The sequence below is a fragment of the Carica papaya genome, chromosome 5, assembly GCF_054855325.1.
Source record: "Carica papaya isolate Zhongbai chromosome 5, ASM5485532v1, whole genome shotgun sequence".
In the NCBI taxonomy this organism is placed as follows: Eukaryota; Viridiplantae; Streptophyta; class Magnoliopsida; order Brassicales; family Caricaceae; genus Carica; species Carica papaya.
The window spans coordinates 27,469,367-27,490,061 of NC_142313.1; the positions used below are offsets into that span (position 1 = coordinate 27,469,367).

At 46.7% G+C, this 20,695-nt stretch overlaps 3 non-coding genes and 39 pseudogenes across 3 annotated transcripts; all 42 read left to right on the plus strand.

Moving 5' to 3' along the window:
- Positions 1-26: 26 nt before the first annotated feature.
- LOC148257087 (5S ribosomal RNA) lies at positions 27-145 on the plus strand (annotated as a pseudogene).
- A 563-nt stretch (positions 146-708) lies between these two features.
- Positions 709-827, plus strand: LOC148257088 (5S ribosomal RNA; annotated as a pseudogene).
- A 202-nt stretch (positions 828-1,029) lies between these two features.
- LOC148257089 (5S ribosomal RNA) lies at positions 1,030-1,148 on the plus strand (annotated as a pseudogene).
- A 206-nt stretch (positions 1,149-1,354) lies between these two features.
- LOC148257090 (5S ribosomal RNA) lies at positions 1,355-1,473 on the plus strand (annotated as a pseudogene).
- Positions 1,474-1,677: 204 nt separating this feature from the next.
- On the plus strand, positions 1,678-1,796 carry LOC148257091 (5S ribosomal RNA; annotated as a pseudogene).
- A 209-nt stretch (positions 1,797-2,005) lies between these two features.
- LOC148257092 (5S ribosomal RNA) lies at positions 2,006-2,124 on the plus strand (annotated as a pseudogene).
- Positions 2,125-3,043: 919 nt separating this feature from the next.
- On the plus strand, positions 3,044-3,161 carry LOC148257093 (5S ribosomal RNA; annotated as a pseudogene).
- A 560-nt stretch (positions 3,162-3,721) lies between these two features.
- LOC148257094 (5S ribosomal RNA) lies at positions 3,722-3,840 on the plus strand (annotated as a pseudogene).
- A 205-nt stretch (positions 3,841-4,045) lies between these two features.
- On the plus strand, positions 4,046-4,164 carry LOC148257095 (5S ribosomal RNA; annotated as a pseudogene).
- Positions 4,165-4,725: 561 nt separating this feature from the next.
- LOC148257096 (5S ribosomal RNA) lies at positions 4,726-4,843 on the plus strand (annotated as a pseudogene).
- Positions 4,844-5,046: 203 nt separating this feature from the next.
- Positions 5,047-5,165, plus strand: LOC148257097 (5S ribosomal RNA; annotated as a pseudogene).
- Positions 5,166-5,373: 208 nt separating this feature from the next.
- Positions 5,374-5,492, plus strand: LOC148257098 (5S ribosomal RNA; annotated as a pseudogene).
- A 204-nt stretch (positions 5,493-5,696) lies between these two features.
- On the plus strand, positions 5,697-5,815 carry LOC148257099 (5S ribosomal RNA; annotated as a pseudogene).
- Positions 5,816-6,375: 560 nt separating this feature from the next.
- LOC148257100 (5S ribosomal RNA) lies at positions 6,376-6,494 on the plus strand (annotated as a pseudogene).
- A 205-nt stretch (positions 6,495-6,699) lies between these two features.
- Positions 6,700-6,818, plus strand: LOC148257101 (5S ribosomal RNA; annotated as a pseudogene).
- A 204-nt stretch (positions 6,819-7,022) lies between these two features.
- LOC148257102 (5S ribosomal RNA) lies at positions 7,023-7,141 on the plus strand (annotated as a pseudogene).
- A 193-nt stretch (positions 7,142-7,334) lies between these two features.
- Positions 7,335-7,453, plus strand: LOC148257103 (5S ribosomal RNA; annotated as a pseudogene).
- A 563-nt stretch (positions 7,454-8,016) lies between these two features.
- LOC148257104 (5S ribosomal RNA) lies at positions 8,017-8,135 on the plus strand. Its single transcript, XR_015820016.1, has one exon. It is a non-coding gene; the product is annotated as a 5S ribosomal RNA (ribosomal RNA).
- Positions 8,136-8,339: 204 nt separating this feature from the next.
- Positions 8,340-8,458, plus strand: LOC148257105 (5S ribosomal RNA; annotated as a pseudogene).
- Positions 8,459-9,020: 562 nt separating this feature from the next.
- Positions 9,021-9,138, plus strand: LOC148257106 (5S ribosomal RNA; annotated as a pseudogene).
- Positions 9,139-9,697: 559 nt separating this feature from the next.
- LOC148257107 (5S ribosomal RNA) lies at positions 9,698-9,816 on the plus strand. The gene has a single exon (XR_015820154.1). It is a non-coding gene; the product is annotated as a 5S ribosomal RNA (ribosomal RNA).
- A 205-nt stretch (positions 9,817-10,021) lies between these two features.
- Positions 10,022-10,140, plus strand: LOC148257108 (5S ribosomal RNA; annotated as a pseudogene).
- Positions 10,141-10,701: 561 nt separating this feature from the next.
- Positions 10,702-10,819, plus strand: LOC148257109 (5S ribosomal RNA; annotated as a pseudogene).
- Positions 10,820-11,023: 204 nt separating this feature from the next.
- Positions 11,024-11,142, plus strand: LOC148257110 (5S ribosomal RNA; annotated as a pseudogene).
- A 209-nt stretch (positions 11,143-11,351) lies between these two features.
- On the plus strand, positions 11,352-11,470 carry LOC148257111 (5S ribosomal RNA). The gene has a single exon (XR_015820316.1). It is a non-coding gene; the product is annotated as a 5S ribosomal RNA (ribosomal RNA).
- A 563-nt stretch (positions 11,471-12,033) lies between these two features.
- LOC148257112 (5S ribosomal RNA) lies at positions 12,034-12,152 on the plus strand (annotated as a pseudogene).
- A 561-nt stretch (positions 12,153-12,713) lies between these two features.
- Positions 12,714-12,832, plus strand: LOC148257113 (5S ribosomal RNA; annotated as a pseudogene).
- A 205-nt stretch (positions 12,833-13,037) lies between these two features.
- Positions 13,038-13,156, plus strand: LOC148257114 (5S ribosomal RNA; annotated as a pseudogene).
- Positions 13,157-13,715: 559 nt separating this feature from the next.
- LOC148257115 (5S ribosomal RNA) lies at positions 13,716-13,834 on the plus strand (annotated as a pseudogene).
- A 205-nt stretch (positions 13,835-14,039) lies between these two features.
- LOC148257116 (5S ribosomal RNA) lies at positions 14,040-14,158 on the plus strand (annotated as a pseudogene).
- A 559-nt stretch (positions 14,159-14,717) lies between these two features.
- Positions 14,718-14,836, plus strand: LOC148257117 (5S ribosomal RNA; annotated as a pseudogene).
- A 206-nt stretch (positions 14,837-15,042) lies between these two features.
- On the plus strand, positions 15,043-15,161 carry LOC148257118 (5S ribosomal RNA; annotated as a pseudogene).
- Positions 15,162-15,721: 560 nt separating this feature from the next.
- Positions 15,722-15,839, plus strand: LOC148257119 (5S ribosomal RNA; annotated as a pseudogene).
- A 205-nt stretch (positions 15,840-16,044) lies between these two features.
- Positions 16,045-16,163, plus strand: LOC148257120 (5S ribosomal RNA; annotated as a pseudogene).
- A 206-nt stretch (positions 16,164-16,369) lies between these two features.
- LOC148257121 (5S ribosomal RNA) lies at positions 16,370-16,488 on the plus strand (annotated as a pseudogene).
- Positions 16,489-17,047: 559 nt separating this feature from the next.
- LOC148257122 (5S ribosomal RNA) lies at positions 17,048-17,166 on the plus strand (annotated as a pseudogene).
- Positions 17,167-17,370: 204 nt separating this feature from the next.
- LOC148257123 (5S ribosomal RNA) lies at positions 17,371-17,489 on the plus strand (annotated as a pseudogene).
- A 205-nt stretch (positions 17,490-17,694) lies between these two features.
- On the plus strand, positions 17,695-17,813 carry LOC148257124 (5S ribosomal RNA; annotated as a pseudogene).
- Positions 17,814-18,725: 912 nt separating this feature from the next.
- LOC148257125 (5S ribosomal RNA) lies at positions 18,726-18,843 on the plus strand (annotated as a pseudogene).
- Positions 18,844-19,374: 531 nt separating this feature from the next.
- LOC148257126 (5S ribosomal RNA) lies at positions 19,375-19,493 on the plus strand (annotated as a pseudogene).
- Positions 19,494-19,698: 205 nt separating this feature from the next.
- On the plus strand, positions 19,699-19,817 carry LOC148257127 (5S ribosomal RNA; annotated as a pseudogene).
- A 436-nt stretch (positions 19,818-20,253) lies between these two features.
- LOC148257128 (5S ribosomal RNA) lies at positions 20,254-20,372 on the plus strand (annotated as a pseudogene).
- Positions 20,373-20,695: the final 323 nt, after the last annotated feature.

The window sequence follows — 20,695 nt, forward strand, 5'->3', positions numbered from 1 at the left end:
TATGTATTTGCAGCGCGAAATGAAACAGGTGCGATCATTCCAGCACTAATGCACCGGATTCCATTAGAACTCCGTAGTTAAGTGTGCTTGGGCGAGATTAGTACTCGGATGGGTGACCTCCTGGGAAGTACTCGTGTCGCACTAATTTTTTTTTTCAGACGGGTAGTTCGACGTTACGCGCGGCTGGAACTAGGGTCCACTGGTTTATACGCAAATATGAGTCAAGAAGCAGGGGCATTTTAATCGATATTAGAACGAGAAGGAGAGATGCAGTGTGCACGCACAAGGAAACAAATGACGGGAGGGGGGATGGAGGGAGAAAAAGTGTATGTATTTGCAGCGCAGAATGAAACATGAGCAATCATATCACCACCAATGCAACGGATTCTATCAGAACTCCGCAAGTTAAGGGTGCTTGGGCGAGAGTAGCACTAGGATGGGTGACCTCCTGCGAAGTCCTTATATTTCACACATTTTCTTAGGAAGTCCTCGTGTTGCACCCATTTTTTTGCAGATGATTCTTTCGACGTTACGCGCGACTTGAATTATGGTCCTCAGGTTAATTCGCAAATGTGAGTCACGGCGCTGTAGCATTTTACTTGATATTAGAACGAGAACGGGAGCGGCAGTGCGCACGCACAAGGAAACAAATGACGGGAGGGGGACGAAAGGGGAATGAGTTTATGTATTTGCAGCGCGAAATTAAACAGGTGAAATCATTCCAGCACTAATGCACCGGATCCCATCAGAACTCCGCAGTTAAGTGTGCTTTGGCGAGAGTAGTACTCGGATGGGTGACCTCTTAGGAAGTCCTCGTGTCGCACTAATTTTTTTTCAGACGGGTCGTTCGACGTTACGCACGACTGGAACTAGGGTCCGCTGGTTTATACGCAAATGTGAGTCAAGAAGCAGGGGCATTTTAATCGATATTAGAATGAGAAGGAGAGGTGCAGTGTGAACGCACAAGGAAACAAACGATGGGAGGGGGGGGGAAGAAGGAGTGTATGTATTTTCAGCACGAAATTAAACAGGTGCGGTCACACCAGCACAAATGCACCGGATCCCATCAGAACTCCGCAGTTAAGTGTGCTTTGGCGAAAGTAGTACAATGATGGGTTACCTCCTGGGAAGTTCTCGTGTTGCACCCTTTTTTTTTTCAGATGTGCCGCTCGACGTTACGCGCGACTTTAATTATTGTCCGCAGATTTATTCGCAAATATGAGCCACGGCGCCGTGGCATTTTACTTGATATTTGAACGAGAACGAGAGGTGCAGTGTGCACGCACAAGGAAACAAATGACGGGAGGGGGAAGAAAGGAGAAGGAGTGTATATATTTGCAGCGCGAAATGAAACAGGTGCGATCATTCCAGCATTAATGCACTATATCCCATCAGAACTCTGCAGTTAAGTGTGTTTGGGCGAGAATAGTACTCGGATGGGTGACCTCCTGGGAAGTCTTCGTGTCGCACCAATTTTTTTTCAGACAGGTCGTTCGACGTTACGCGCGACTGGAACTATGGTCCACTGGTTTATACGCAAATGTGAGTCAAGAATCAGGGGCATTTTAATCGATATTAGATCGAGAAGGAGAGGTGCAGTTTGAACGCACAAGGAAACAAATGATGGGAGGGGGGGAGGGAAGAAGGAGTGTATGTATTTTCTGCACGAAATTAAACAGGTGCGGTCACACCAGCACAAATGCACCGGATCCCATCAGAACTCCGCAGTTAAGTGTGCTTTGGCGAAAGTAGTACAATGATGGGTTACCTCCTGGGAAGTTCTCGTGTTGCACCCGTTTTTTTTTTTTCAGATGTGCCGCTCGATGTTACGCGCGACTTTAATTATGGTCAGCAGATTTACTCGCAAATGTGAGCCCCGGCGCCGTGGCATTTTACTTGATATTTGAACGAGAACGAGAGGTGCAGTGCGCACGCACAAGGAAACAAATGACGGGAGGGGGAAGAAAGGAGAAGGAGTGTATGTATTTGCAGCGCGAAATGAAACAAGTGCGATCATTCCAGCACTAATGCACCGGATTCCATTAGAACTCCGCAGTTAAGTGTGCTTGGGCGAGATTAGTACTCGGATGGGTGACCTCCTGGGAAGTACTCGTGTCGCACTAATTTTTTTTTTCAGACGGGTCGTTCGACGTTACGCGCGGCTGGAACTAGGGTCCACTGGTTTATACGCAAATATGAGTCAAGAAGCAGGGGCATTTTAATCGATATTAGAACGAGAAGGAGAGATACAGTGTGCACGCACAAGGAAACAAATGACGGGAGGGGGGATGGAGGGAGAAAAAGTGTATGTATTTGCAGCGCAGAATGAAACATGAGCAATCATATCACCACCAATGCAACGGATTCTATCAGAACTCCGCAAGTTAAGGGTGCTTGGGCGAGAGTAGCACTAGGATGGGTGACCTCCTGCGAAGTCCTTATATTTCACACATTTTCTTAGGAAGTCCTCGTGTTGCACCCATTTTTTTGCAGATGATTCTTTCGACGTTACGCGCGACTTGAATTATGGTCCTCAGGTTAATTTACAAAGGTGAGTCACGGTGCCGGAGCATATTACTTGATATTAGAACGAGAAAGGGAGATGCAAAGTGCACGCACAATGAAATAAATGACGGGAGGAGGGATGGGAGGAGAAAAAGTGTATGTATTTGCAGTGCAGAATGAAACATGAGGGATCATACCAGCACTAATGCAACGGATTCTATCAGAACTCTGCAGTTAAGGGTGCTTGAGCGAGAAAAGTACTCGGATGGGTGACCTCCTGCGAAGTCCTTATATTTCATCCATTTCCTTGGGAGGTCCTCGTGTTGCACCCATCTTTTTGCAGATGATTCTTTCGACGTTACGCGCGACTTGATTTATGGTCCGCAGGTTTATTCGCAAATATGAGTCACAGCGCCGTGGCATTTTACTTGATATTAGAACGAGTACGGGAGGTGCAGTGCGCACGCACAAGGAAACAAATGACAGGAGGAGGAAGAAAAGAGAAGGAGTGTATGTATTTGAAGCGCAAAATTAAACAAGTGGCATCATACCAGCACTAATGCACTGGATCCCATCAGAACTCTGCAATTAAGCGTGCTTGGGCGAGAGTAGTACTCGGATGGATGACCTCTTGGGAAGTCCTCGTATCGCAACAATTTTTTTTTCAGATGGGTCGTTCGGCGTTACGCGCGACATGAACTATGGTCCGCTGGTTTATACGCAAATGTGAGTCAAGAAGTTGGGGCATTTTAATCGATATTAGAACGAGAATGAGAGGTGCAGTGTGAACACACAAGGAAACAATTGATGGGAGGGGGATGGAAGGAGAAGGAGTGTATGTATTTTCAGCACGAAATGAAACAGGTGCGATCATACCAGCACTAATGCAACAGATTCTATCAGAACTCCGTAGGTAAGGGTGCTTGGGCGAGAGTAGCACTAGCATGGGTTACCTCCTGCGAAGTCTTTATATTTCACCCATTTTCTTGTGAAGTCCTCGTGTTGCACCCATTTTTTTGCAGATGATTCTTTCGACATTACGCGCGACTTGAATTATGGTCCTCAGGTTTATTCGCAAATGTGAGTCACGGCACTGTAGCATTTTACTTGATATTAGAACGAGAACGGGAGGTGCAGTGCGCACGCACAAGGAAACAAATGACGGGAGGGGGAAGAAAGGAGAATGAATTTATGTATTTGCAGCGCAAAATTAGACAGGTGCAATCATACCAGCACTAATGTACCGGATCCCATCAGAACTACGAAGTGAAGTGTGCTTGGGCGAGATTAGTACTCGGATGGGTGACCTCCTGGGAAGTCCTCGTGTCGCACCAATTTTTTTTCAGACGGGTCGTTCGACGTTACGCACATCTGGAACTAGGGTCCGCTGGTTTATACGCAAATGTAAGTCAAGAAGCAGGGGCATTTTAATCGATATTAGAACGAGAATGAGAGGTGAAGTGTGAACGCACAAGGAAACAAATGACGGGAGGGGGAAGAAAGCAGAAGGAGTGTATGTATTTTCAGCACGAAATTAAACAGGTGCGATCATACCAGCACTAAAGCTCCGGATCCCACCAGAACTCCGCAGTTAATTGTTCTTGGGCGAGAGTAGTACTCGGATGGGTGACCACTTGGGAAGCCCTTGTGTTGCACCTATTTTTTTTCGGATGGGTTGTTCGACGTTACGCGCGAATGGAATTATAAACCGTTGGTTCATTTGCAAAGGTGAGTCACTGTGCCGGGGCATATTACTTGATATTAGAACGAGAAAGAGAGATGCAGAGTGCACGCACAAGGAAACAAATGACGGGAGGGGGGATGGAAGAAGAAAGAGTGTATGTATTTGCAGTGCAGAATGAAACATGAGGGATCATACCAACACTAATGCAACGGATTCTATCAGAACTCCGCAGTTAAGGGTGCTTGGGCGAGAAAAGTACTCGGATGGGTGACCTTCTGCGAAGTCCTTATATTTCACCCATTTTCTTGGGAGGTCCTCGTATTGCACCCATCTTTTTGCAGATGATTCTTTCGACGTTACGCGCGACTTGATTTATGGTCCGCAGATTTATTCGCAAATGTGAATCACGGCGCCGTGGCATTTTACTTGATATTAGAACGAGTACGGGAGATGCAGTGCGCACGCACAAGGAAACAAATGACGGGATGAGGAAGAAAAGAGAATGAGTGTATGTATTTGAAACGAAAAATTAAACAAGTGGCATCATACCAGTGCTACTGCACTGGATCCCATCAGAACTCTGCAGTTAAGTGTGCTTGGGCGAGAGTAGTACTCGGATGGGTGACCTCTTGGGAAGTCCTCGTATTGCAACAATTTATTTTCAGATGGGTCGTTCGACGTTACGCGCGACATGAACTATGGTCCGCTGGTTTATACGCAAATATGAGTCAAGAAGTTGGGGCATTTTAATCGATATTAGAACGAGAAGGAGAGGTGCAGTGTGAACGCACAAGGAAACAAATGTTGGGATAGGGGAGGGAAGAAGGAGTGTATGTATTTTCAGCACGAAATTAAACAGGTGCGGTCACACCAGCACAAATGCAACGGATCCCATCAGAACTTCGCAGTTAAGTGTGCTTTGGCGTAAGTAATACAATGATGGGTTACCTCCTGGGAAGTTCTCGGGTTGCACCCATTTTTTTTTTTCAGATGTGCCATTCGACGTTACGCGCGACTTTAATTATGGTCCGCAGATTTATTCGCAAATGTGAGTCACGGCGCCGTGGCATTTTACTTGATATTTGAACGAGAACGAGAGGTGCAGTGCGCACGCACTAGGAAAGAAATGACGGGAGGGGGAAGAAAGGAGAAGGAGTTTATGTATTTGCAGCGCGAAATTAAATAGGTTCGATCATACCAGCACTAATGCACCGGATCCCATCAGAACTCTGCAGTTAAGTTTGCTTGGGCGAGAGTAGTACTCGGATGGGTGACCACTTGGGAAGCCCTCGTGTTGCACCTATTTTTTTTCGGATGGGTTTTTCGACGTTACGCGCGAATGGAATTATAAACCGCTGGTTCATTTGCAAAGGTGAGTCACGGTGCCGGGGCATATTACTTGATATTAGAACGAGAAAGAGAGATGCATAGTGCACGCACAAGGAAACAAATGATGGGAGGGGGGGAGGGAAGAAGGAGTGTATGTATTTTCAGCATGAAATTAAGCAGGTGCGGTCACACCAGCACAAATGCACCGGATCCCATAAGAACTCCGCAGTTAAGTGTGCTTCGGCGAAAGTAGTACAATGATGGGTTACCTCCTGGGAAGTTCGCGTGTTGCACCCATTTTTTTTTCAGATGTGCCGTTCGACGTTACGCGTGACTTTAATTATGGTCCGCAAATTTATTCGTAAATGTGAGTCACGGCGCCGTGGCATTTTACTTGATATTTGAACGAGAACGAGAGGTGCAGTGCGCACGCACAAGGAAACAAATGACGGGAGGGGGAAGAAAGGAGAAGGAGTATGTTTTTGCAGCGCGAAATGAAACAGGTGTGATCATACCAGCACTAATGCAACGGATTCTATCAGAACTCTGTAGGTAAGGGTGCTTGGGCGAGAGTAGTACTAGCATGGGTTAAATCCTGCAAAGTCCTTATATTTCACCAATTTTCTTGCGAAGTCCTCGTGTTGCACCCATTTTTTTTTTCAGATGTGCCGTTCGAGGTTACGTGCGACTTTAATTATGGTCCGCAGATTTATTCGCAAATGTGAGTCACGGCGCCGTGGCATTTTACTTGATATTTGAACGAGAATGACAGGTGCAGTGCGCACGCACAAAAAAGCAAATGACGGGAGGGGGAAGAAAGGGGAATGAGTTTATGTATTAGCAGCGCAAAATTAAACAGTTGCGATAATACCAGCACTAATGCACCGGATCCCATCAGAACTCCGCAGTTAAGTGTGCTTGGGCGAGATTAGTACTCGGATGGGTGACCTCCTGTGAAGTCCTCTTGTCACACTAATTTTTTTTTCAGACGGGTTGTTCGACGTTACGCGCGTCTGGAACTATGGTCCGCTGGTTTATACGCAAATGTGAGTCATGAAGCAGAGGCATTTTAGTCGATATTAGAACGAGAATGAGAGGTGAAGTGTGAACGCACAAGGAAACAAATGATGGGAGGGGAAGAAAGGAGAAGGAGTGTATGTATTTGCAGCGCGAAATTAAACAGGTGCGATCACACCAGCACTAAAGCTCCGGATCCCATCAGAACTCTGCAGTTAAGTGTGCTTGGGCGAGAGTAGTACTCGGATGGGTGACCACTTGGGAAGCCCTCGTGTTGTACCTATTTTTTTCGGATGGGTTGTTCGACATTACGGGCGAATGGAATTATAAACCGCTGGTTCATTTGCAAAGGTGAGTCACAGTGCCGGGGCATATTACTTGATATTAGAACGAGAAAGAGAGATGCAGAGTGCACGCACAAGGAAACATATGACGGGAGGGGGAAGAAAGGAGAAGGAGTTTATGTATTTGCAGCGCGAAATTAAACGGGTGCGATCATACCAGCACTAATGCACCGGATCCCATCATAACTCTGCAGTTAAGTGTGCTTGAGCGAGAGTAGTACTCGGATGGGTGACCTCCTGGGAAGTCCTCGTGTCGCACCAGTTTTTTTTCAGACGGGTCGTTCGACGTTACGCGCGACTGGAACTATGGTCCACTGGTTTATAGTCAAGAAGTTGGGGCATTTTAATCGATATTAGAACGAGAATGAGAGGTGCAGTGTAAACGCACAAGGAAACAAATGATGGGAGGGGGGGAGGGAAGAAGGAGTTTATGTATTTTCAGCACGAAATTAAACAGGTGCGGTCACACCAGCACAAATGCACCGGATCCCATCAGAACTCCGCAGTTAACTGTGCTTTGGCGAAAGTAGTACAATGATGGGTTACCTCCTTGGAAGTTCTCGTGTTGCACCCTTTTTCTTTTTTTCAGATGTGCCGCTCGACGTTACGCGCGACTTTAATTATGGTCCGCAGATTTATTCGCAAATGTGAGCCACAGCGCCGTTGCATTTTACTTGATATCTGAACGAGAACGAGAGGTGCAGTGCGCACGCACAAGGAAACAAATAACGGGAGGGGGAAGAAAGGAGAAGGAGTGTATGTATTTGCAGCGCGAAATGAAATAGGTGCTATCATACCAGCACTAATGCAATGGATTCTATCAGAACTCCGTAGGTAAGGGTGCTTTGGTGAGAGTAGTACTAGCATGGGTTACCTCCTGCGAAGTCTTTATATTTCACCCATTTTCTTGTGAAGTCCTCGTGTTGCACCCATTTTTTTGCAGATGATTCTTTCGACGTTACGCGCGACTTGAATTATGGATCTCAGGTTTATTCGCAAATGTGATTCACGGCGCTGTAGCATTTTACTTTATATTAGAACGAGAACGGGAGGTGCAGTGCGCACGCACAAGGAAACAAATGACGGGAGGGGGAAGAAAGGGGAATGAGTTCATGTATTTGCAGCGCGAAATTAAACAGGTGCGATCATACCAGCACTAATGCACCGGATCCCATCAGAACTCTGCAGTGAAGTGTGCTTGGGCGAGATTAGTACTCGGATGGGTGACCTCCTGGGAAGTCCTCGTGTCGCACCAATTTTTTTTCAGACGGGTCGTTCGACGGTACGCTCGTCTGGAACTAGGGTCCGCTGGTTTATACGCAAATGTGAGTCAAGAAGTAGGGGCATTTTAATCGATATTAGAACGAGAATGAGAGGTGAAGTGTGAACGCACAAGGAAACAAATGATGGGAGGGGGAAGAAAGGAGAAGGAGTGTATGTATTTGCAGCGCAAAATTAAAGGGTGTGATCATACCAGCACTAAAGCCCCGGATCCCATCAAAACTCCGCAAATAAGTGTGCTTGGGCGAGAGTAGTACTCGGATGCGGGACCACCTGGGAAGCCCTCGTGTTGCACCTATTTTTTTTTCGGATGGGTTGTTCGACGTTATGCGCGAATGGAATTATAAACCGCTGGTTCATTTGTAAAGGTGAGTCACGGTGCCGGAGCATATTACTTGATATTAGAACGAGAAAGAGAGATGCAGAGTGCACGCACAAGGAAACAAATGACGGGAGGGTGGATGGGAGGAGAAAGAGTGTATGTATTTGCAGTGCAGAATGAAACATGAGGGATCATACCAGCACTAATGCATCGGATTCTATCAGAACTCTGCAGTTAAGGGTGCTTGGGCGAGAAAAGTACTCGGATGGGTGACCTCCTGCGAAGTCCTTATATTTCACCCATTTTCTTGGGAGGTCCTCGTGTTGCACCCATCTTTTTGCATATGATTCTTTCGACGTTACGCGCGACTTGATTTATGATCCGCAGGTTTATTCGCAGATGTGAGTCACGGCGCCGTAGCATTTTACTTGATATTAGAACGAGTACGGGAGGTGCAGTGCGCACGCACAAGGAAACAAATGACAGGAGGAGGAAGAAAAGAGAAGGAGTGTATGTATTTGAAATGCAAAATTAAACAAGTGGCATCATACCAGCACTAATGCACTGGATCCCATCAGAACTCTACAATTAAGCGTGCTTGGGCGAGACTAGTACTCGGATGGATGACCTCTTGGGAAGTCCTCGTATCGCAACAATTTTTTTTCAGATGGGTCGTTCGACGTTACGCGCGACATGAACTATGGTCCGCTGGTTTATACGCAAATATGAGTCAAGAAGTTGGGGCATTTTAATCGATATTAGAACGAGAAGGAGAGGTGCAGTGTGAACCCACAAGGAAACAATTGATGGGAGGGGGAGGGAAGGAGAAGGAGTGTATGTATTTTCAGCACGAAATGAAACAGGTACGATCATACCAGTACTAATGCAACGGATTCTATCAGAACTCCGTAGGTAAGGGTGCTTGGGCGAGAGTAGTACTAGCATGGGTTACCTCCTGCGAAGTCCTTATATTTCACCCATTTTCTTGTGAAATCCTCGTGTTGCACCCATTTTTTAGCAGATGATTCTTTCGACGACACGCGCGACTTGAATTATGGTCCTCAGGTTTATTCGCAAATGTGAGTCACGGCGCTGTAGTATTTTACTTGATATTAGAATGAGAACGGGAGGTGCAGTGCGCATGCATAAGGAAAAAAAAGACGGGAGGGGGAAGAAAGGAGAATGAGATTTTGTATTTGCAGCGCACAATTAAACAGGTGCGATCATACCAGCACTAATGCACCGGATTCCATCAGAACTCCGCAGTGAAGTGTGCTTGGGCGAGATTAGTACTCGGATGGGTGACCTCCTGGGAAGTCCTCGTGTCGCACCAATTTTTTTTCAGACGGGTCGTTCGACGTTACGCGCGTCTGGAACTAGGGTCCGCTGGTTTATATGCAAATGTGAGTCAATAAGTAGGGCCATTTTAATCGATATTAGAACGAGAATGATAGGTGAAGTGTTAACGCACAAGGAAACAAATGACGGTAGGGGGAAGAAAGGAGAAGGAGTGTATGTATTTGCAGCGCAAAATTAAACAGGTGCGATCATACCAGCACTAAAGCCCCGGATCCAATCAAAACTCCGCAGTTAAGTGTGTTTGGGCGAGAGTAGTACTCGGATGGGTGACCACTTGGGAAGCCTTCGTGTTTTACCTATTCTTTTTCGGATTGGTTGTTCGACGTTACGCGCGAATGGAATTATAAACCGCTGGTTCATTTGCAAAGGTGAGTCACGGTGGCGGGGCATATTACTTGATATTAGAACGAGAAAGAGAGATGCAGAGTGCACGCACAAGGAAACAAATGACGGGAGGGGGGATGGGAGGAGAAAGAGTGTATGTATTTGCAGTGCAGAATGAAACATGAGGGATCATACCAGCACTAATGCAACGGATTCTATCAGAACTCCGCAGTTAAGGGTGCTTGGTCAAGAAAAGAACTCAGATGGGTGACCTCCTGCGAAGTCCTTATATTGCACCCATTTTCTTGGGAGGTCCTCGTGTTGCACCCATCTTTTTGCAGATGATTCTTTCGATGTTACGCGCGACTTGATTTATGGTCCACAGGTTTATTTGCAAATGTGAGTCACGGCGCCGTGGCATTTTACTTGATATTAGAACGAGTACGGGAGGTGCAGTGCGCACGGACAAGGAAACAAATGACGGGAGGAGGAAGAAAAGAAAAGAAGCGTATGTATTTGATGCGCAAAATTAAACAAGTGGCATCATACCAGCACTACTGCACTGGATCCCATCAGAACTCTGCAGTTAAGTGTGCTTGGGCGAGAGTAGTACTCGAATGGGTGACCTCTTGGGAAGTCCTCGTATCGCAACAATTTTTTTTCAAATGGGTGATTCGACGTTACGCGCGACTGGAACTATGGTCCGCTGGTTTATACGCAAATGTGAGTAAAAAATTAGAGGCATTTTTATCGATATTAGAACGAGAAGGAAAGGTGCAGTGTGAACGCACAAGGAAACAAATGATGGGAGGGGGGGAGGGAAGAAGGAGTGTATGTATTTTCAGCACGAAATTAAACAGGTGCGGTCACACCCGCACAAATGCACCGGATCCCATCAGAACTCCGAAGTTAAGTGTGCTTTGGCGAAAGTAGTACAATGATGGGTTACCTCTTGGGAAGTTCTCGTATTGCACCCATTTTCTTTTTTTCAGATGTGCCGTTCGACGTTACGCGCGACTTTAATTATGGTCCGCAGATTTATTCGCAAATGTGAGTCACGGCGCCGTGGCATTTTACTTGATATTTGAACGAGAACGAGAGGTGCAGTGCGCACGCACAAGGAAACAAATAACGGGAGGGGGAAGAATGGAGAAGGAGTTTATGTATTTGCAACGCGAAATTAAACTGGTGCGATCATACCAGCACTAATGCACCGGATCCCATCAGAACTCCGCAGATAAGTGTGCTTGGGCGAGAGTAGTACTCGGATGGGTGACCTCCTGGGAAGTCCTCGTGTCGCACTAATTTTTTTTTTCAGATGGGTCGTTTGACGTTACGCGCGACTGGAACTAGGGTCCACTGGTTTAAACGCAAATGTGAGTCAAGAAGCAGGAGCATTTTAATCGATATTAGAACGAGAAGGAGAGGTGCAGAGTGCACGCACAAGGAAACAAATGACGGGAGGGGGGATAGAGGGAGAAAAAGTGTATGTATTTGCAGCGCAGAATGAAACATGAGCAATCATACCAGCACCAATGTAATGGATTCTATTAGAACTCCGCAAGTTAAGGGTGCTTGGGCGAGAGTAGCACTAGGATGGGTGAACTCCTGCGAAGTCCTTATATTTCACCCATTTTCTTAAGAAGTCCTCGTGTTGTACCCATTTTTTTGCAGATAATTCTTTCGACGATACGTGCGACTTGAATTATGGTCCTCAGGTTTATTCGCAAATGTAAGTCACGGCACCGTAGCATTTTACTTGATATTAGAACGAGCACGGGAGGTGCAGTGCGCACGCACAAGGAAAGAAATGACGGGAGGGGGAAGAAAGGAGAAGGAGTTTATGTATTTGCAGCGCAAAATTAAACAGGTGCGATCATACCAGCACTAATACACCAGATCCCATCAGAACTCCACAGTTAAGTGTGCTTGGGCGAGAGTAGTACTCGGATGGGTGACCTCTTGGGAAGTCCTCGTGTCGTACTAATTTTTTTTTCAGACGGGTCGTTCGACGTTACGCGCGACTGCAACTAGGGTCCACTGGTTTATACGCAAATGTGGGTCAAGAAGCAGGGGCATTTTAATCGATATTAGAACGAGAAAGAGGGATGCAGAGTGCACGCACAAGGAAACAAATGACGGGAGGGGGATGGGGGGAGAAAAAGTGTACGTATTTGCAGCGCAGAATGAAACATGAGCAATCATACCAGCACCAATGCAACAGATTCTTTCAGAACTCCGCAAGTTAAGGGTGCTTGGGCGAGAGTAGCGCTAGGATGGGTGACTTCCTGCGAAGTCCTTACATTTCACCCATTTTCTTAGGAACTCCTCGTGTTGCACCAATTTTTTTGCAGATGATTCTTTCGACGATACGCGCAACTTGAATTATGGTCCTCAGGTTTATTCGCAAATGTGAGTCACGGCACCGTAGCATTTTACTTGATATTAGAATGAGCACGAGAGGTGCAGTGCGCACGCACAAGGAAACAAATGACGGGAGGGGGAAGAAAGGAGAAGGAGTTTATGTATTTGCAGCGCGGAATTAAACGGATGTGATCATACCAGCACTAATGCACCATATCCCATCAGAACTCTGCAGTTAAGTGTGCTTGGGCGAGATTAGTACTCGGATGGGTGACCTCTTGGGAAGTCCTCGTGTCACACCAATTTTTTTTCAGACGGGTCGTTCGATGTTACGCGCGACTGGAACTAGGGTCCACTGGTTTATACGCAAATGTGAGTCAAGAAGGAGGGCCATTTTAATCGATATTAGAACGAGAAAGAGAGATGCAGAGTGCACACACAAAGAAACAAATGATGGGAGGGGGAAGAAAAAAGAAGGAGTGTATGTATTTGCAGCGCGAAACTAAACTGGTGCAATCATACCAGCACTAAAGCCCCGGATCCCTTCAGAACTCCGCAGTTAAGTGTGGTTGGGCGAGAGTAGTACTCGGATGGTTGACCTCGTGGGAAGTCCTCGTGTTGCACCAATTTTTTTTCAGACGGGTCGTTCGACGGTACGCGCGACTAGAACTAGGGTCCGCTGGTTTATACGCAAATGTGAGTCTAGAAGCAGGGGCATTTTAATCGATATTAGAATGAGAATGAGAGGTGCAGTGTGAACGCACAAGGAAATAATTGATGGGAGGGGGAGGGAAGGAGAAGGAGTGTATGTATTTTCAGCACGAAATGAAACAGGTGCGATCAAACCAGCACAAATGCAACAGATTCTATCAGAACTCCGTAGGTAAGGGTGCTTGGGTGAGAGTAGTACTAGCATGGGTTACCTCCTGCGAAGTCCTTATATTTCACCCATTTTCTTGTGAAATCCTCGTGTCGCACCAATTTTTTTTCAGACGGGTCGTTCGACGTTACGCGTGTCTGGAACTAGGGTCCGCTGGTTTATACGTAAATGTGAGTCAAGAAGTAGCGGCATTTTAATCGATATTAGAACGAGAATGAGAGGTGAAGTGTGAACGCACAAGGAAACAAATGACGGGAGGGGGAAGAAAGGAGAAGGAGTGTATGTATTTGCAGCGCGAATTTAAACAGGTGCGATCATACCAGCACTAAAGCCCCGGATCCCATCAGAACTCCGCAGTTAAGTTTGCTTTGGCGAGAGTAGTACTCAGATGGGTGATCACCTGGGAAGCCCTCGTGTTGCACCTATTTTTTTCCGGATGGGTTGTTCGACGTTACGCGCGAATGGAATTATAAACCGCTGGTTCATTTGCAAAGGTGAGTCACAGTGCCGGGGCATATTACTTGATATTAGAACGAGAAAGAGAGATGCAGAGTGCACGCACAAGGAAACATATGACGGGAGGGGGAAGAAAGGAGAAGGAGTTTATGTATTTGCAGCGTGGAATTAAACGGGTGCGATCGTACCAGCACTAATGCACCGGATCCCATCAGAACTCCGCAGTTAAGTGTGCTTGGGCGAGAGTAGTACTCGGATCCGTGACCTCCTGGGAAGTCCTCGTGTCGCACTAATTTTTTTTCAGACGGGTCGTTCGACGTTACGGGCGACTGGAACTAGGGTCCGCTGGTTTATACGCAAATGTGAGTCAAGAAGCAGGGGCATTTTAATCGATATTAGAACGAGAAGGAGAGGTGCAGTGTGAACGCACAAGGAAACAATTGATGGGAGGGGGAGGGAAGGAGAAAGAGTGTATGTATTTTGAGCACGAAATGAAACAGGTGCGATCATACCAGCACTAATGCAACGAATTCTATCAGAACTCCGTAGGTAAGGGTGCTTGGGTGAGAGTAGTACTAGCATGGGTTACCTCATGCGAAGTCCTTATATTTCACCCATTTTCTTGTGAAATCCTCGTGTCGCACCAATTTTTTTTCAGACGGGTCGTTCGACGTTACGCGTGTCTGGAACTAGGGTCCGCTGGTTTATACGCAAATGTGAGTCAAGAAGCAAGGGCATTTTAATCGATATTAGAACGAGAATGAGAGGTGAAGTGTGAACGCACAAGGAAACAAATGACGGGAGGGGGAAGAAAGGAGAAGGAGTGTATGTATTTGCAGCGCGAAACTAAACAGGTGCGATCATACCAGCACTAAAGCCCCAGGACCCATCAGAACTCCGCAGTTAAGTGTGCTTGGGCGACAGTAGTACTCGGATGGTTGACCTCCTAGGAAGTACTCGTGTCGCACCAATTATTTTTTCAGACGGCTCGTTCGATGTTACGCGCGACTGGAACTAGGGTCCACTGGTTTATACGCAAATGTGAGTCAAGAAGCAGGGGCATTTTAATCGATATTAGAACGAGAAAGAGAGATGCAGAGTGCACGCACAAAGAAATAAATGACGGGAGGGGGAAGAAAAGAGAAGGAGTGTATGTATTTGCAGCGCGAAACTAAACTGATGCAATCATACCAGCACTAAAGCCCCGGATCCCTTCAGAACTCCGCAATTAAGTGTGCTTGGGCGAGAGTAGTACTCGAATGGTTGACCTCCTGGGAAGTACTCGTGTCGCACCAATTTTTTTTCAGACGGGTCGTTCGACGTTACGCGCGATGAGAACTAGGGTCCGCTGGATTATACGCAAATGTGAGTCAAAAAGCAGGGGCATTTTAATCGATATTAGAACGAGAAGGAGAGGTGCAGTGTGAACGCACAAGGAAACAATTGATGGGAGGGGAAGGGAAGGAGAATGAGTGTATGTATTTTCAGCACTAAATGAAACAGGTGCGATCATACCAGCACTAATGCAACGGATTCTATCAGAACTCCGTAGGTAAGGGTGCTTGAGCGAGAGTAGTACTAGCATGGGTTACCTCCTGCGAAGTCCTTATATTTCACCAATTTATTTGTGAAGTCCTCGTGTCGCACCAATTTTTTTTTCAGACGGGTCGTTCGACGTTACGCGCGTCTGGAACTTGGGTCCACTGGTTTATACGCAAATGTGAGTCAAGAAGCAGGGGCATTTTAATCGATATTAGAACGAGAATGAGAGGTGAAGTGTGAACGCACAAAGAAACAAATGACGGGAGGGGGAAGAAAGGAGAAGGAGTGTATGTATTTGCAGCGCGAAACTAAACAGGTGCGATCATACCAGCACTAAAGCCCCAGGTCCCATCAGAACTCCGCAGTTAAGTGTGCTTGGCGAGATTAGTACTCGGATGGTTGACCTCCTGGGAAGTCCTCGTGTCGCACAAATTTTTTTTCAGACAGGTCGTTCGACATTACGCGCGTCTGGAACTAGGGTCCGCTGGTTTATACGCAAATGTGAGTCAAGAAACAGGGGCATTTAAATCGATATTAGAACGAGAAAGAAAGGTGAAGTGTGAACGCACAAGGAAACAAATGACGGGAGGGGGAAGAAAAGAGAAGGAGTGTATGTATTTGCAGCGCGAAATTAAACAGGTGCTATCATACCAGCACTAAAGCTCCGGATCCAATCAGAACTCCGCAGTTAAGTGTGCTTGGGCGAGAATAGTACTCGGATGGGTGACCACCTGGTAAGCCCTCGTGTTGCACCTATTTTTTTTTCGGATGGGTTGTTCGACGTTACGCGAGAATGGAATTATAAACCGCTGGTTCATTTGCAAAGGTGAGTCATGGTGCCGGGGCATATTACTTGATACTAGAACGAGAAAGAGAGATGCAGAGCGCACGCACAAGGAAACATATGACGGGAGGGGGAAGAAAGGAGAAAAAGTTTATGTATTTGCAGCGCGGAATTAAACGGATGCGATCGTACCACCACTAACGCACCAGATCCCATCATAACTCCGCAGTTAAGTGTGCTTGGGCGAGAGTAGTACTCGGATGGGTGACCTCCTGGGAAGTCCTCGTGTTGCACCAATTTTTTTTCAGACGGGTCGTTCGACGTTACGCGCGACTGGAACTGGGATCCGCTGGTTTATACGCAAATGTGAGTCAAGAAGCAGGGGCATTTTAATCGATATTAGAACGAGAAGGAGAGGTGCAGTGTGAACGCACAAGGAAACAATTGATGGGAGGGGGAGGGAAGGAGAAGGAGTATATGTATTTTCAGCACGAAATGAAACAGGTGCGATCATACCAGCACTAATGCAACGGATTCTATCAGAACTCCGTAGGTAAGGGTGCTTGGGCGAGAGTAGTACTAGCATGGGTTACCTCCTGCGAAGTCGTTATATTTCACCCATTTTCTTGTGAAGTCCTCGTGTTGCACCCATTTTTTTGCATATGATTCCTTCGACGTTACGCACGACTTGAATTATGGTCCTCAGGTTTATTCACAAATGTGAGTCACGGCGCTGTAGCATTTTACTTGATATTAGAACGAGAACGGGAGGTGCAGTGCGCACGCACAAGGAAAGAAATGACGGGAGGAGGAAGAAAGGGGAATGAGTTTATGTATTTGCAGCGCGAAATTAAACAGGTACGATCATACCAGCTCTAATGCACCGGATCCCATCAGAACTCCGCAGTGAAGTTTGCTTGGGCGAGATTAGTACTCGGATGGGTGACCTCCTGGGAAGTCCTCGTGTCGCACCAATTTTTTTCAGACGGGTCATTCGACGTTACGCGCGTCTGGAACTAGGGTCCGCTGGTTTATACGCAAATGTGAGTCAAGAAGCAGGGGCATTTTAATCGATATTAGAACGAGAATGAGAGGTGAAGTGTGAACCCACAAGGAAACAAATGACGGGAGGGGGAAGAAAGGAGTAGGAGTGTATGTATTTGCAGCGTGAAATTAAACAGGTGCTATCATACCATCACTAAAGCTCCGGATCCCATCAGAACTCCGCAGTTAAGTGTGCTTTGGCCAAAGTAGTACTCGGATGGGTGACCACCTGGGAAGCCCTCGTGTTGCACCTATTTTTTTTCGGATGGGTTGTTCGACGTTACGCGCGAATGGAATTATAAACCGCTGGTTCATTTGCAAAGGTGAGTCACGGTGGCGGGGCATATTACTTGATATTAGAACGAGAAAGAGAGATGCAGAGTGCACGCACAAGGAAACATATGACGGGAGGGGGAAGAAAGGAGAAGGAGTTTATGTATTTGCAGCGCGGAATTAAACGGGTGCGATCATACCAGCACTAATGCACCGGATCCCATCAGAACTCCGCAGTTAAGTGTGTTTGGGCGAGAGTAGTACTCGGATCGGTGACCTCCTGGGAAGTCCTCGTGTCGCACCAATTTTTTTCAGACGGGTCGTTCGACGTTACGGGCGACTGGAACTAGGGTCCGCTGGTTTATACGCAAATGTGAGTCAAGAAGCAGGGGCATTTTAATCGATATTAGAACGAGAAGGAGAGGTGCAGTGTGAACGCACAAGGAAACAATTGATGGGAGGGGGAGGGAAGGAGAAGGAGTGTATATATTTTGAGCACGAAATGAAACAGGTGCGATCATACCTGCACTAATGCAACGGATTCTATTAAAACTCCCTAGGTAAGGGTGCTTGGGCGAGAGTAGTACTATCATGGGTTAACTCCTGCGAAGTCCTTATATTTCACCCATTTTCTTGTGAAGTCCTCGTGTTGCACCCATTTTTTTGCAAATGATTCTTTCGACGTTACGCGCGACTTGAATTATGGTCCTAAGGTTTATTCGCAAATGTGAGTCAGACGCTGTAGAATTTTACTTGATATTAGAACGAGAACGGGAGGTGCAGTGCGCACGCACATGGAAACAAATGACAGGAGGGGGAAGAAAGGGGAATGAGTTTATGTATTTGCAGCGCAAAATTAAACAAGTGCGACCATACCAGCACTAATGCACCGGATCCCATCAGAACTCCACAGTTAGGTGTGCTCGGGCGAGATTAGTGCTCGGATGGGTGACCTCCTGCGAAGTCCTTATATTTCACCCATTTTCTTGGGAGGTCCTCGTGTTGCACCCATCTTTTTGCAGATGATTCTTTCGACGTTACGCGCGACATGATTTATGGTCCGCAGGTTTATTCGCAAATGTGAGTCACGGCACCGTGGCATTTTACTTGATATTAGAACGAGTACGAGAGGTGCAGTGCGCACCTACAAGGGAACAAATGACGGGAGGATGAGGAAAAGAGAAGGGGTGTATGTATTTGAAGCGCAAAATTAAACAAGTGGCATCATACCAGCACTAATGCACTGGATCCCATCAGAACTCTGCAGTCAAGTGTGCTTGGGCGAGAGTAGTGCTCGGATGGGTGACCTCTTGGAAAGTCCTCGTATCGCAACAATTTTTTTTCAGATGGGTCGTTCGACGTTACGCGCGACTGGAACTATGGTCTGCTGGTTTATACGCAAATGTGAGTCAAGAAAAAGGGGCATTTTAATCGATATTAGAACGAGAAAAAGAGGTGCAGTGTGAACGCACAAGGAAACAAATGATGGGAGGGGGGAGGGAAGAAGGAGTGTATGTATTTTCAGCACGAAATTAAACAGGTGCGGTAACACCAGCACAAATGCACCGGATCCCTTCAGAACTCCACAGTTGAGTGTGCTTTGGCGAAAGTAGTACAATGATGGGTTACCTTTTGGAAAGTTCTCGTGTTGCACCCATTTTCTTTTTTTCAGATGTGCCGTTCGACGTTACGTGCGACTTTAATTATGGTCCGCAGATTTATTCGCAAATGTGAGTCACGGCGCCGTGGAATTTTACTTAATATTTGAACGAGAACGGGAGGTGCAGTGCGCACGCACAAGGAAACAAATGACGGGAGGGGGAAGAAAGGGGAATGAGTTTATGTATTTACAGCGCGAAATTAAACAGGTGCGATCATACCAGCACTAATGCACCGGATCCCATTAGAACTCCGCAGTGAAGTGTGCTTGGGCGAGAATAGTACTCGGATAGGTGACCTCTTGGGAAGTCCTCGTGTCGCACCAATTTTTTTTCAGACGGGTCGTTTGACGTTACGCGCGTTTGGAACTAGTGTCCGCTGGTTTATACGCAAATGTGAGTCAAGAAGCAGGGGCATTTTAATCGATATTAGAACGAGAATGAGAGGTGAAGTGTGAACGCACAAGGAAACAAATGACGGGAGGGGGAAGAAAGGAGAAGGATTGTATGTATTTGCAGCGCGAAATTAAACAGGTTCGATCATACCAGCAGTAATACAACGGATTCTATCAGAACTCCGCAGTTAAGTGTGCTTGGGCGAGAGTAGCACTCGAATGGGTGACCACTTGGGAAGCCCTCGTGTTGCACCTATTTTTTTTCGGATAGGTTGTTCGACGTTATGCGCGAATAGAATTATAAACTGCTGGTTCATTTGCAAAGGTGAGTCACGGTGTCGAGGCATATTACTTGATATTAGAACGAGATAGAGAGATGCAGAGTGCACGCACAAGGAAACAAATGACGGGAGGGGGGATGGGAGGAGAAAGAGTGTATGTATTTACAGTGCAGAATGAAACATGAGGGATCATACCAGCACTAATGCAACAGAGTCTATCAGAACTCCGCAGTTAAGGGTGCTTGGGCGAGAGTAGTACTCGGATGGGTGACCTCTTGGGAAGTCCTTGTGTCGCACCAATTTTTTTTCAGACGGGTCGAGAATGTGAGGTGAAGTGTGAACGCACAAGGAAACAAATGACGGGAGGGGGAAGAAAGGAGGTGTGTTTGTATTTGTGGCGCGAAATTAAAGAGGTGCGATCATACCAGCACTAAAGCCCTAGATCCCATCAGAACTCCGCAGTTAAGTGTGCTTGGGCGAGAGTGGTACTCGGATGGGTGACCACCTGGGAAGCCCTCGTGTTGCACCTATGTTTTTTCGGATGGGTTGTTCGACGTTACGCGCGAATAGAATTATAAACCGCTGGTTCATTTGCAAAGGTGAGTCACGGTGTCGAGGCATATTACTTGATATTAGAACTAGATAGAGAGATGCAGAGTGCACGCACAAGGAAACAAATGACGGGAGGGGGGATGGGAGGAGAAAGAGTGTATGTACTTGCAGCGCAAAATGAAACATGAGGGATCATACCAGCATTAATGCAACGGATTCTATTAGAACTCCACAGTTAAGGGTGCTTGGGCGAGAAAAGTACTCGTATGGGTGACCTCCTGCGAAGTCCTTATATTTTACC